The sequence below is a fragment of the Ambystoma mexicanum genome, chromosome 12 (assembly GCF_040938575.1).
Source record: "Ambystoma mexicanum isolate Mex_15411 chromosome 12, UKY_AmexF1_1, whole genome shotgun sequence".
NCBI lineage: Eukaryota > Metazoa > Chordata > Amphibia > Caudata > Ambystomatidae > Ambystoma > Ambystoma mexicanum.
Genome location: NC_090936.1, coordinates 141,713,005 through 141,728,361, shown reverse-complemented (window position 1 = coordinate 141,728,361; position 15,357 = coordinate 141,713,005). Strand labels below are relative to the sequence as shown.

The following is a 15,357-nucleotide window of genomic DNA, read 5'->3' as shown; positions in this document are numbered from 1 at the left end:
TTTGAAATAAATTCCTTCAACAGATTATTTAGCAACATCTGAGCACCCACCGCAATCTGACAGGTGTCCCTTTTTAACATGACAGCAAGCAAAAGGCAGAAATCCCTGACAAGCGCCAAAGTCGGTATATCTTATTTCTCTTGCTCTTGCCAGGAAGGCCTTTCTCCTTTTATTTATTCTAGGCCACATTGTTAGGAAAGATTCTCTTTACTGCACCTTTCCTTCCATCTTTATGGAACCCCCAAACGTTTTGCTTTTATTTTTCAATCTGACCTGTACTTTTTGCAGTGCAGTGAAGTCTTAAGCTTCACTGTACTGGCCTTTGCTCACGTGTTATGGGGAAACTGATATGTTCTTAAGGCTATCAGTACAGGGAAACAGTGTTTCCCTTAGTCTTGGAACTGTGTTGCTACTTGTGGTTACTTTTGTATCGCATGTGGTAACTTTTTATCATTGCACACAGCAGCTTATACTGCAGTTCAATGGGGTTCATTTTTGTTTTGCCCTAGACTAACACTCAAAGGATTTTTTGGTTATTCTGAGGTGCTTAAAAGAAGGGCTGGTGGCAGCAGTGACTTTTCCCCACTTTTTGGGGAATTTTTGTTTTAGCTTAACCACGTTTACCGCGTTTGGCTACTTACTGTGGCTACTTGCCAAACATGGCCGTGCCACAAGGTTTTTCGTCCATTCTTTTTGCATCTTGTTTTTTAGCCTTCTTCCTGGCCTTAGAGGCCAGAAAGATCCTTATAAGGACTTCCAGTGCCTGGGAAAGCAGCAGCTTTCGGCGGGCTACTGGAGGGCTGTGTGTGTTTGCAGGCAGGATGTGGGTTGGGTCAGTCTGACCCTAATACACATCCTGGTATCTGTGTGTCTGAGTGGTATGCATGAGTGTTCCCGCCAGTGGTCCTGATTGGACCACTGTGGGGTGTGTGTGTGGGCATGTTCTACCATTGTCTAGTGGGAGTTTCGACTAGAAGAAGAGGGCCTGTGCATGCATTTCTCAGAGATCCTGGAAGAATCTGAAGGAGCCAAGAATCCGTCCAGCTGAGAAGACCCACAAAGAAACCTATAACCTGATCTTCAGTAGACCTGCGAAGGTGCTACGACCCCAGGAGTTGAGGGACCAGCCATTCCCGAAGCCTTCTCGGTGCCCAGTACAAAAACTGCCTTCGGAAGTGCCAGGGAATCGTCCTGTGGCTGACCAGCTTCGTTTTTGGGCTACCAGGTTATCTTTGTTGCCATTTCGAGTTTCCGCCTGAAACTTGGCACACTCCCAGCTGCCACTACAACGACACCCTCTGCGAAATGTCGGCGTCCTAGCACCAAGGGAACCCGAGAAAAACTGGAAAGTCTGACCGTGGCTACTGAGTCCTGCTGCATCGCTGTGCGCAGCGTGCACGGTCCGAAACCTGCTTTCTGACCCACCTCCAGTCCCAAGAAGGGTGCTGCATTGTTTGTTTCTGCATTTTTTCATCAAGAGTCCTTGCACCAGCAAAAGATCCTAACCGGTGAATCACTCGAACCTGCAACCTGTGAAAATCGAGGACCGCGGAAGCCAGGACACCCTTCCTTTGTTCTGGAAAGTCTTGGGAAGATTCGGAGTGAGGGGGGTAAGTTACTGAGCTTTTAACATACCCCTACACTCCCATTGTAAGTCAATGGACTTATAATATCCCATATCTTAAACCTATTGGCTTTGCCAATACTTGCCTTGGCAAGAGTTCTAACTGTTGGGTGGTAATTTTGTACACTTGTCTATCTTGAACCCTGGCTCAAAGAATCCATCTCTGGACCCCAGAGACCCTAACTATGTTTTCTCCTGCCTCCTGAGTGCTGTGTCTTTGTATCCTGAACAATAGGGCACAAGGCCCCAGGCAACTTAGGGTGGGACAATATTAGTTAGGGACCATCTCTGTGGACCTTTTTGTGTGTGATACTCACCTATTCATTCCCTTGAAGGAGTATTTTGATGTGTATTATGCACTTCAACCTGTGACTGTATATGTGTATTTTAGTTTGATGGTATTGGCTGAGAAGTCTACCTGCTTGTATTCATTTTTCTTATAGTGTGTTTGGCCATAATTAAATAACTGTATTTTTATACATCCTGTCTAAGTGTAATTTGTGACTCCCACTGTGTGTCCTAATTGTGGAAGCTTTACACTCTCACCCTTCTGAAGATCTTAGCCAAGACCGCCTGTCACTGCTACATTAAACTGGTTAGGCTACAGCTTCCCAGAGTCGTCCCTGTCACAATATAGGTTGCCTTCTATACATCTGTCCACTAGGCCAGAGTATAGGAAATCAGTCTTAACACTCATCTTTATTGTCTACAACATATGCTATAGAACCCTAGAGAGAAGGAACTCTATAGCAACGGACATGGAGAGAGAACAGCAACTGTGTCTCATTCACTGGGTAAAACCTATGGGAAACAGACCCAAGATGGTGACCATCCAATTCAAAGACTTCCCTCAAGAAATCTAAACCACAAAGCATTCCCTCATGCTTAGGGTCGAGGGAAAGCTAGAAAAGGTGTATACAGGGCAGATGGCCCCCTCTAGTCACTCAGAGACAGGCTATTGTGATCAAGCTCTATATTAGAGCCAGCTCTTAGATCATCAATGAAAGGGAGTTCTGGCGTGCATAGCTGGCATGTAAACGTATGAGTGTTTGGAGTTGGCAAGCGAGAGGCAGAAGTCTCAAGTTGATAGAGGAGGTTGAGAGTAGTTGTAGAAAGGTGGAAGGAGGGAGAATAGAGGAGTTTGAGTTGGCAAGATGCATTGAGGAGACAAGAGAAGGAGCAACTAAAGAGAGTGGAAAGGAGAATTGAGGAGGCAGGTGGAAAAGAGGTTACTCTGATAGAGATGGCAAAGGAGAAAGTAAGAGTGTGTAGCAAGAACATCAAGGAGGAAAGATGGAAGTGTGTGTGAGAATGCACTATGCAGGAGGTTGGAGTGAATCACAAGGAAGTGGTCGGAGTGAATCACAAGGAAGTGGTCGGAGTGAATTAAAAGGAAGCAATTGGAGGGTCTCTGAATCCTTGTGGAGGGAGACCCCAACATAAGTGATGAGAAGAAGAAGACCCCAACATTTACATTCCAGAACCAAGAAACAAGTACGGGACATTTAAAAACACCAGGACCGTGAGTGGCTTTAAAATCATATTTCAGCTGGGGAGTGAACCCATACTGGGAGTTCATAGAGATTAGAGAAGCCATGCTGTTGTTGTCGAAGTTCTTAAGTTATGTTACCCATTTGGCCTGAACTGTAATTTCCCACAATAGACCTTGTTTAAGATCCAAGGTTGTGCATCTCTCTTGTGCTGATTCCACTTGGCTGTGTTACAGCAGTGTGATGTTGCACTCCCTGAGTTTGTAATTTGTCGAAATCTGCAGCCTTTTATAACAGTTCATTGGAAAATGCTTCTCCTGCATGCATTCTTTCTGCAGAAATAGTATTAAGGGCACAGGTGCTGTGACCTTTTGCCAGTTCCTGATACTTCTGTGATGTAACCATGAGTCAAGACACCAAAGCACTGCAGCCTATAGCCAGCAAGAACATCTGCAATCATAACAATGAATCAGTTGTACAGGACTACTGGGGAAGTATCAAATGACCACATGCTATGATGGCTCCTTGCAGCTCACTGCACTTTCCCTTCGACTAAATGGATACACAGTGTTCGGATCAGATTGTTTTGTTGATTTTTATTTATGCCTATGCTTCTGTATGCGTCTTAAAGGGTTTCCTATGATAGGCCATGCACACATAAATGAATGTGTGTGCAGTAAAATACAGCAGTACCCATTTCATTCCCCTGCATTAAGTTCACATGGTAAGAGCATGCATTGCTTGATGACAGTGGATGCCTGCCGAGAAGGCATGCAGGAGAATCTGGATTGACAAACAGACGGTTTGAGTGCAGGCAGTGGCAGTAAGTTGTGTGGGGAGGCATTCTAAGAAGGCACTGTGGCCTTCTTCCGTGAAGAAGGAGACACACACCATCTGGGATGACTCTTTCTTTGAGCATTATAAAGTGAACTAGCCATCAGCTGTCCTGGGGGGGTGGTGTACTGTAAGGTTCTACCCCAACACCTTCAGCCAATCTCTCTTGTAGCCACACACATGTGTTTATTAACATTCTGCACTGGTTTATCGCATCATTTGCTCTTACTGCACAAATATACATCACAGAACACTAGCCATGTAATGTCTTAGACAGTCTATAGACAGGTGATGTGCTTTCACAAATGCTCTGTAATTTCAGGTTTTTCAAGATACAATGCATGTCTCAGGAATAGCAACATGAAAGCTTGCCACTAAGGAGTTTAGGCACTAGATCTGATGCAAACATATAGTGGTAGTTTTAAAAGTTAAGAATGGGTGCCTAATTCTTCATCACATGAGTATAGGAAGAAAGCCACTGAAGGTCGACTAGGTTTTGATGGTTTTAGTTAGGCCTTCCCAATGTGCCAGTGGAAGCTTGATAACACAGAGTAGTGGCATGTTGTGCTATGCTGCAGTACTTAATTTGCCTATGTGCCCAACAGTGCTGATCCTGTCTCTCGAAGCAAGAACCCCATATGTCTGAGGTTCTGCACTGGCCATTACTACTAACTCCTTTTCTTTCAAGTTTTAATGTGGCAATAAGACCCGAGGCGGCGGGCCAATACCGCCCCAGGTAATGCCCGGGGCCGTAGTTAACGAAGCCCCGGGCATTACCGTGGGCGGTATTGGCCCGCCGCCGAGGGTCTTATTGCCATTAGTACCCCGGCCCGTTAGACCGGGGTACTAATTGCTTTTTTTTCTGTTCTGAAACGTTTCGGAACAGGAAAAAAAAAAACGACCAAGAAAATGGCTGCCGCCATGTAAAGGGAAAACGGAGTCCATTTTCCCTTTCCATGGCGGCCATCGGGAGCGGACGCGTTGGGAACACAAGTGTTCCCAGCACGTCCGCCCCCGAAAAAGGATTTTAAAAAAAGCTAAGTGGGGTAGGGAGGGCGGGAGAGGGTAAAAAAAAACAAAAAAAAACATACCTGCATCCCCGGCGGGGGACGAGGGAAGCCCCCAGCCGTGTGGAGGCGCAGAGCGGGGATGGCCCCGCTCCGAGTCTCCACATGGCTGGAGGCTTCCCTCGTCCCCCGAAGGGGACGCAGGAACTAGAAGGTAAGTTGGGGGGGGTGCGGTGGGAGGGAAGGGAATAAAAAAAGAAGACTTATCCGAGTCCCCGGCGGGGGGCGAAGGCAGCCTCTCATCCGCGGGGAGGCTCGGAGCGGGGATGGCCCCGTTTCGAGCCTCCTCATTGGCTGAGGGGCTGCCACACCCCTGGCCGGGAACAGAGTAGCCGGCAGGCACGGCCTAACTGGGAATACCGTGTGGTATGGTTCGCAAATGAGCCAATCACTACACAGTATTCCCTTCGCGCCGCGCGTGCTGGGTACTAATGTTGAATTGTACATGTGATTAAAATCAGAGCACCCACTCAGGAAAACTGTTTTACTCTCTAATTGAAGAGCCGCTCCTACTCTCTGTTTTTCTGACCAACGCTTCGGCCGGACCCCACCACCAACTCGAATCCCTGACCATAGCCATTGGCTGTGAGCAGCTACAACATGTCCACAAGGGAGGTGGCGGGCAACAGTGATTGCTTTGGGAACAGGGTGGATCAATTGTAAGAATTGGTTTAGTGGAAATGACAGTAAAGGCTGTGGTCTGATGTATTTAAGAGCAGCTGCTGACCGCGAGGGAAGAGTTAAGTTAATAGAGCCTGTGCCGACAAGTCCCACAATGCATCGTCCACTCACCAAACATTAAAGGCGATTACCAAAGTCAGTGCCAGGGTATGGCTCACTTCGAGTACGTATGTTCTCATGTGGCTTTTCCGAGATGAGATTCCAGGTGTAATGTGTGGGCTCTTGAGGTTAGTTCCTTTTTGGAGATGGGTTGGGTGAGAGGTGTGTGTGTGTGTGTTCGTCAGCAGGGCCCAGGCTGATCATCGAAAACTCCTCCATTACAAGGGCATGTTGCTTCATTTTTCTACAGATATATTTATATAACAAAGAACAGTTCATTGAGCCACAATCATTTTCTTGACTTTTGCTGAGCACTATACGGTTGAAATGGCTCCCTGACACCATGCATGCGCATTTAACACAATTCTCCATGTAAAGGAAAAATAGACAATATATCAATATTTACAAAGCTTTCCTCATACAGAGCAGGGGCATCAGCTGATTGTTAGAAAATGTGCACCCTCACCCATCTGGCTTAAGGAAACAATATCACATTATTTCAGCATTAAAATCCCTTGGATGGCTTCTAAACCAAACTCAAGCTCGGCACAGTTCACAAAGCTTTCTAGAAAAAAGAAACGGAGCTATCTACTCTACCACGTGATCATCTTCAGCAAAGAGACAGAGGAACAAGAACTGGCTCCAGGATGCTAGCACCACCAGGCCCGTCCCGCTGGGACAAAGTTTCACCAGGACAACAAGACAAAGAGAATTTCCTGAACTTCAAAATAAATCTGAAACGATAACTCACCAAAGAGTGGTTTGACAACAACGAGTTAATTCCAAGGTCCAAAATAGATATCTCTGTCAAACACCTCATCAATGTGGAACTTTAACAGGTCCAACAAAGGTGGTTTTCTAACTTCTGTTCACGTCAACGTGTTTCCTTATTTTCCTCATCAAATCCCCTTTAAAGCTTTCTGGCCATCATTGGTTCTCCTGTCTAGGTGCCCTAAGCAGAGCGGCGCAGGCGTAAATCAAAACAAATACGTCTTTCGAGGACAGGCCAGCGGCCACGGGCGCGACTTGGAAACAAGACGACACAAAGCAACACAGGTTCGATCCCGGCATTGAGCACATTGTAAATAATCTATCATTTCATATGTAATGCAAATTAGGAAAATGTAATCTAAAAGATTTTTTTAAACTGTATTTGATAAAACACACATCTCCCATTGCATTAAAGAATTTCCAGCAGACATGCCAAGTTAATGATTACACGTTTAAATCGTATTTGTGTGCCAAACACGATGGTCTGCGCCACACAGCAAAGAAAGGCCTGTGGTAAGGGCCACGGCGAACGTACCCAGCTTTTGGACCGCACCCAAATGGAGTCCACCGTGGGAGCGGCGCGCGGATCCCTCCGTTCCTGCTGTTCCACTGGGTCTCATCTGTTCCAGAATCGAACGTCTTGCATCAATTACAAAGAGGCGGACAGACTGTACTCCAGTTTAAGTGTGTGTGTGTTTTTGTGTGCCCCTTTTGTGATTTAGTTTAAGAGCTGCTTTTTTGTCAGGGCCCCGTGGATGGAACCAGACATCGCTGTGACAAGATTTACTGGGTAGACGTTCTTTTCAGTGTTTACAATCGGTGCCCACTGGGAGCGAAATAAGTTTGCCAGGGCATCTGCTGCCCATGCTTCAATGGTGGCATAATGAGGTCCATGGGTCCAAAACAACCCTCGCCCCTCCTGTCCCAGTAACGGGACTTCACTCCGAAATTCAAGTGCTCTTCCCCTGGTGAATACATCTCATTTTGCATAATTAACCACATCGGGTTTGCGAATGAACGGTCCCGTTTTATTACATTGAAAACGAGGGATATGAAAAAGCGAAAATAAGCCCCATTTTGCTATACAAACGGAGCCTGATTAGCTGAGAGAACGTGACCTTTCCCGCCAGTGCTCTTTGAGGAGATTTGCTGAGGGGAGGCGGCAATCGCAATATCACCGTCTGCTGCTCTCTCTTCCGTCTCATAATCGCATTTGCGCCACATTTGTGTATTTCCGCAATCGAACATCGAGGACAATAAGGAAAGGCAGCTTCTTCGATGTGCTTCCTGAGATAAATTACGAGAAACCATATAAATAAATCAAAGCGCAGATACAGCAATGTTTAGTCACAATAAAGAATATTTTATTTCAGAATCGTAAGAGGTCATTGTGAGTTCTGCGGTATTCCGAGTAGGATTACCGCATACAGTTATTACCCTTAACACAAGTGGCATTCTTAGGGGTCCCTACTCATTATGACTGTACCGTCTAGGTACACAGTACAGTCATGTGAAAAATGTGGCATTTGTCAAATATCCCTTTTTGAGGAATGGAAAGACTTGATGCACAGCAGCAGTTGAGCCGCTGCTAGCCAATGGCGATAAAGGCACAGAAGGGCCAACACTGACACTTCTGTTCATTATGCATCAAGGGGGTGAACATGTGAGAGGCCCGCATTTTCACTTCCTTTGGGTGTCCCCTCGATATTGCTGGCAGTATACTGAAGGGATGCACTCAGTGGCCCTCATTACGACCCTGGCGGAAATCGTGGTGCAAAATGCACCATGGAGCACGGCGGAAAGCTGCCGATAGCGCCATGGGGGTTGGCGGATTTTCCGCCCCATTCCGACCTTGGCGGGGCGGTAAATCCCCATCCCCCATTTTACCCTTCCCCATTCCCATTTTTGCCCCATAGGGTATAATGGGAGTGGGGAAGGCGTTAATTACGCCACCGTAAAATACGGTGGCGTAATTAACAACAAGGTCCCGTAGCGCCATGGATTTCTCCGCCCGGAAAAACCAGGCGGAAAACGCTCCATGGCGCTACGGGAACTCGTAGTAGGGCGGACGGGTCCGCCGCGAATACCGCTGGTGTAAACCCACTCCGCCAGGGTCGTAATGAGGCCCAGTGTCACTGCAGGGATGGGTTTGGGGGGTGGGGGGGTGGTGGCGGCTGGTGGGGCTATAGCCCCAGCTCTTTTGGTTGTAGCTCCGGATAGAAGCTCAGCGGCTCTAATCAACCAAAAGGCTGCAGCTAGCCGGAGTCCCGACAGTCCCGACATTAGCGTAGCCTCGGGTCTTTTCCAGACCTAGCAACACCCTTGTTCACTGGAAACAAGTGTTTTAATAAGTTGAGAGTATATTTTTACCTCCACCTATAGGATGGATTTAAAAATATAGGGTATGATTTAGTGGTATCCCACCACAAAATCGTGATCTCTTTACCCGAGGAGCACCATGGAGTAAATATGACATCCCTCATAATGAGTGAGATCTTTAAAAAAAAAAAAAAAGGCAGTCAGCCTTTTTGAACCTTTGCAGCCACACTCATTTTGAACATGTGGAAGAATGAAGACACAAGTCAATAAATAAATAAAACACTGATCAGGGTTAGGGGAAAAGCAATGAACAAAGGGGTGGGGCTAAGGGTTTCTTTCAGAGGTGGGAAACAAATATGTATCCCCTTTTAGTGGCATCATCCAGTTTCATCACCCTAGTGTTTATTTGGTTACATGTCACTTCAACAAAGTAAATTACTTCGATGTAATTTTCTTCGTTGAAATTACTTCAAAATACATCGATTTTTTGGGGGGTTCCCCCATTCCCTCTTCCCCTTCACTGCCATCTCCACCCTAAACCCCTCTTTTACCCCTTACCCCACAAATACTTATAACATTTGGGCTATTTTTGAAGTAATTTCCATAAAGTAAATCACATCGAAGTAATTTACAACGGGATACGTATTATTTTACTTTACACTCGTGCAGGACTTTGGTTAGAAGGCCCCTTTTGCTCCATATTGGTTTGAGCCAATGCTGATCATTATGAGCTGCACTGCGCTTGTGCACCTAAACCACTGACTACAAACCTTTGGCCTGCCTGGGTGCACTGGGGTAACGCAATGGAACTGAAGCCAATGGATCACGGCGGCTCGGACAGGCTGAGTCAATGAACCTCTCATGGATGACACAAGTCATCAGGGGGTGGAGGCCCATACCCTCCTGGCCCCAGGATGATGAGACCAGAATTGTGGCCTGGAGCGGCCTTGTTTTCCCGTGAAATTGTTGGTCACATGATGTCGTTCAACATGGACATTCATGCTGGACTATGGTTTGATACAAAGGGAGTTATTGTTTTAGGCGGGAGGCCTATTACATACTTCTAGAGAGTTCAGTGGTCATGTGTCCCACCAAGATAAAAAATGGCGGATCTTGTGGGTGGGGCGGTTAGTTGGTGGTGAATGGGCTAATGACTGGTATGCTGTCCGTTTGTCTTGCAAGAAAGCTAATAAATCATTTTGCTAAGCCGACGCAGAACATTAAAACCGTTATTTTTGATGCTCACAACCCCTGTAGTAAACATTTCAGCATCAGCCATTTTCCTTTGTCAACCAATATTTATACTAGTTAAGTTTCAATTCCAAAGAAATAATGATCTCTATTAGAGAACATTAAAAAGATAAATTTACCTTATCACATTTCTAACTATAAAAAATAAAGAATGTATTATTTGTTGAGTTTGTCGCATATTACCATATATAACACATTTGTGGGAATCCTTAGCCGGTCAGAATGTATCAGTGATATTTATAATTTTTTCTGTAGTGCAATTCATGAGGGCATGCGTTGCTGTACATATAATAGTGTGAGGCCAGATCACAGAAACCAGTCTGTGATCAGGTACAGAAACCTGCAATTGGAACAGTTCTTAACAACAAACCTTTTCACAAAACACATATTTACAATGTAGATGCATGGGTCCCACATCTGTGCACCCACAATGAAATTTGATGATGCATCTACCATGTGTGTACAGATGGCAGCCATGTTTAGTTTGGGCTATTAAGTTTTGCTTCTGACACCTATAAGCCCGAAACGATTGCATTAGAGTACAAATAGGGAGAAATGGCACATGAGGAGGTACACACAGCTTGTATGTGTTGCTGGATTATTTGCCCACCCATTGACTGTCAGTGGGCATACTAATCTCCAAGGCCATTCCCACCCAATTCCTGACACTCCCCAACCAAACCCGCTTCAAATGGAAACTCTTTTAGCTCGCTTTAATCGAGCCTTACCATCAAACATTGCACTTGAAGTGCCTGCCAGTGTTATTTCAAAGCAGTCTTCAGAGAGTCAATGGGCCTCATTCTGATTTTGGAGGTAACCACGCCGCTATTTGCGGCATGGCTGCCTCCAAAATCGTTCCGACTCCGCCCTGGTGAATGAAGTAATTACCGGTCCATTCCAAGGTTGGAGGGACCGGTAATTCTCCATTCACCAGGGCCCTTCCCCATTCCCATTTGAGCCCCCATAGGGCTCAATTGGAATGGAGAAGGCACTAATAATGGTACCGTAAATTATGGTACTGTTATTAGCACTAAAGTCCCTTTGCGGGTCCCGTCCTTAACGCCTGCTAAAAGCAGGCGTTAAGGATGGACCCGCAAAGGGAACTCGTAGTAGGGCGGTAAGGGTTTAACGGCACCGGTCTCGTTACCAGTGACCGGTAACCCTTACCGCCCTTCTCGGAATGAAGCCCAATGACTTAAACCCACTACAGGTATAATAAAATGTCTTAACCAAGTCTGCATTCAGCCACTCAATGTATAAGCACTATGCATGTACTTCACTGAAGTTCTGTTAAAAACAAGCATTGGCAAAGCATTAGGGAATTGTCAGGCACAGCTATTAGATGGCTATGTACTCACACCATTTTGCACCTGCTACTATCAATATCCAGTTAAATGAACGATCAATTATCTACTGTACGCTGATGACCTGATTCTAATGGACTATACCCCAATAGGGCTACAGCGGCAGTCGAAGGCGTTGGAGACATACCAAAAAGAATATGTTAATGATAAGCATCCCAAAATCAAAAATTCTAACGCTGCATAAGGGTCCCGGAAAAGCAGGAGGACAATTCAAGTGGACCATGGGGGGGACTCTAGTGAAAGTGGACAGTTCTGTGTACTTGGGTTTCTCAATCTTCCCGAAGGATAACAGTGTGCGCTGGTTTACAGAAAAAAAACAAAAGGTGAAGGCCTTGGCCGCCCAGGGAAGCTGTGTAAACAAGAAATTCAGATACTTTTCAATAATTCCTGTATGCAAGTTTTATTGTAAAATGGTGGTCCCGGTGATGATATATGGTGCTGAGGTGTCATTTTTCGCCCTTAAAGTTCAATGGTGTAAGTTTGAGGGAGCCTTCTGGAGACAAGTTTTGGGATTGCCAGTTAGCATTCCGGCCCCAGTACTAAAGTATGAATTGGGTCTGGTGTCATTGGAAGCAATGGTTTAATGGACACATCTAAACTTCCTACAAAAGATTTGCCTGGTGGAAGAGGGTTCGTCCTGGGGGTTGCTAAAGTGTGGGCTAGCTTTAAATTCCCCTGTAGGTCTCACAGATTGGTTCCCCCAGTGCGTCGTAATATTAAATGCCATTGACTCCTCAGTGGATTACATAGTATCGTATCCTCAGAAAGTAAAAAAGAGGTTATGGCATTTCGACTGGATCGACACAATCAATCATGTCACGAAGCACCACTTATTTACAAGTTTTCTGCAAGACCCTAGACCCTATAACACCATACCTTATTACTTGAGGAAAGGTCCAGGGTAATAGTGGCATAGTCAGTGCTTATGTTTTTATTTGAACTTGCTCCCCACAAACAAACTATTGGGTGCCCGTGGTGGCTTAGCTTGTATGTTAAGATGCTGTAGATTCTGTAAAACGGAAAACTCTATAGAAACTCTTCAGCAATTGTTGATAAATTGCCCTGAACTATCCAGGATACACCAAGCACAGTTTTCGCACCTCTTGAAGGAATTTAGAATGGTTCATCTGGTCTAGGTCTGGCAACGTATTTTTACGGATAAATCCTTTAAATGGTCCTTGGCTGCCATCCGTTTTATGAAATAAACTTTAGCACTTAGTTAAGAATGCCCCCTGTAGAGATTTTTATAGTCTGGATTAAGTTGAAAAGGCTTTTTAGGTAATTTCTTGTCACTTATTTTTAACCTCTAATTCCTATGCATTAGGAAGACTTTTTAGAACGTTTATTTTAAGGTTGCCTGTCGTTTTCCCGGTCATTTTGAAAGTATGTTTTATATGAGCATAACACGTTTTTAAAAGTAAGTTAAATTTATCTCTATTTCCTATGAAATAAGTTTCTTTATGCAATGTTTTTGTGTGTATATGTGAAAAGTTCCATGTGAACTATAACACATAAATAAATTAAAAAAAATAGCCAGTTAATACCACTGCGGCAGAGCCTGGCAAGTGCCTTTCCAATGCATAGACAGCCTAATAACTATTGTGAAAGGTTTTCTTTGATAAACCATATCCCAAATAATAATTATTTTTAAGCCCAAACTGTTGGCATTGCCAATACTTGTTCTTCTAGATAATTGTGTTTTGATATGCAGTAACATATGCAGTAACACGCTCTCAATGATATATATATATATATATATATATATATCAAAAGGTGCACTGTTTTATAAGTTGCTGAACTTGCAAATATTCATTTTGAATACATGTTCGAATGCATCTTAAAGTTTGCCTTTTCTGGCTTTTCTAGCTGTGGCTTTAGTATTTTATATTTGAGGGGGTCCACCTCCCCAAACTACCACCTTCCACAATCCCTCCCTCCACTCTCCAGCTGCATTTTCTCCTTTCTTTCCATCTTACTTCTCCTTTTTTTTGTTCCCTTTTCTGCTGGCATTTCCCATACATTTTTGGTTTTGCCTCATAGGTGTTGCTTTACCACCCCCTGTATGGGGCACAACTAATGGTATAGAATAGTGAATAGAATGGTGGCACTAATAGATAGCACTGGAGAAGGGGTATATTGCTTTGGTAATGTTTACCCAGCCTTTGTTATGTCAATTGCATGTCTCATTATATTGATTGGTTGTAATTGGGTAATTCCACGAAGGCTCTATGCCTTGTCTATTTACATCGATTTTTGGTTATGTATAAGTCCTGGGTCTCGAACCAGTAGATCATGAGCCGCTGGTAGCTCACCAGAGGCTTCCCAGTAGCTCTTTGCATTAGACACAAAAATGAACACTGTGGGCCTCATTACGACCCTGGCGGAGTGGGTTTACGCCAGCGTTATTCGCGGCGGACCCGTCCGCCCTACTACGAGTTTCCGTAGCGCCATGGAGCGTTTTCCGCCTGGTTTTTCCGGGCGGAGAAATCCATGGCGCTACGGGACCTTGTCGTTAATTACGCCACCGTATTTTGAGGTGGCGTAATTAACGCCTACCCCACTCCCATTATACCCTATGGGGCAAAATGGGAATGGGGAAGGGTAAAATGGGGGATGGGGATTTACCGCCCCGCCAAGGTCGGAATGGGGCGGAAAATCCGCCAACCCCCATGGCGCTATCGGCAGCTTTCCGCCGTGCTCCATGGTGCATTTTGCACCGCGATTTCCGCCAGGGTCGTAATGAGGGCCAGTGTGTTTATTCTGGTGTCTGAAGTCACTGGGCCTCTCCTTCTGCCCCCTCCATCTCTTCTTGCTGCAAAACAAGCAGCCAAAAGATGTGCGCACAGTGCGAAGAGAGGCTGCATCTGGGCCTGAAGAGCTCATGGCAATGTCCCAAGGGTTAACTTTTAATAACAAACGTGAATGGGAAATGTGCGTTGTTGCCATTGTCACCAAAAGGTGCAAATGATGGATAATTAGAAAGGGAAGAGGTGCATAAATCTGCATGCCATGTGAAACAAAGCTGGTCAGTGGGGTCACTGTGATTGTTTCAGCCTGTGTTCCTTTAGATTTATTTTGGTTAGCATTACTTTGCATGCTGGTAATTGTAGGCTTGCAATCAGAATGGGGAAAATAAAGCTACAGCTGTAGTCGATTTTTGCTCAGAGTGAATGTGTGTGTGTGTGTGTGTAAACTATAAAATAAACAATATCTGTGCGTCCTAGCTTGCAAGAGCAAAGATACATCTAGCGGTACGTGTTGCAGTTTATTGTAAAACTGTGAATAGTTTTTTTTTTTTATTTCAAGATACGGAGTTCGTTTTAGGCAGTAGTACCCCTATTGTATTGAAGGTTAAGATGGAATTTGATGTGATATGGAGCCCACCTCAATTTGTGTCCCAATAGAGGAATGGAAGCACTAACAGCAATTTTACATTTAAGTAAATGTGGGAAACTACTAGCTGCACTGCATTCTGGTGCTTGTTCACTTAAATCTATAAAAACTAAACAGATATGTAAAATGACATATGCTATCAATGTCAGGCTTAAAAAGCATGATTTGCCTGTTCTATTTCACACTATGTTTTATGAAACAAGAGTACAAATGAAGTAATTAGGTAAGAAACGAGAGCAGTGATTTGTATCTATATATTTTGATTCAGCGAAAAACCTTTGTTAAAGGGACGTTATGGTACAAGTAATACCAAACCCCCAGACGTTCGCCAGTTACGGTAAACTAAACAACCATAACTCGCGCCACCACTGTGCACTGCTAAGATTAACAGCCAAGACACCAGAGATGACATCACAAACGTAAAGGGCTTGTGTTTACAGTGTTGGTAGCAATATATCAGGGAT

The 15,357-nt window shown here is 44.8% G+C and overlaps 1 long non-coding RNA gene across 2 annotated transcripts in view; it reads right to left on the bottom strand.

Annotated features, from left to right (window-relative positions):
• The window catches only part of LOC138513382 (uncharacterized), a 39,454-nt gene that overhangs the window by 13,116 nt on the left and 10,981 nt on the right, over nt 1–15,357 (bottom strand). The window contains exon 1 of one of the 2 annotated variants that reach the window (XR_011281752.1): nt 7,102–7,327. The exons of the other annotated variant lie outside the window; for it this stretch is intronic. This is a non-coding gene — a long non-coding RNA (uncharacterized lncRNA). Of the gene's footprint in view, nt 1–7,101; nt 7,328–15,357 lie in introns of those variants that run through there. 2 annotated transcript variants of the gene reach the window in all.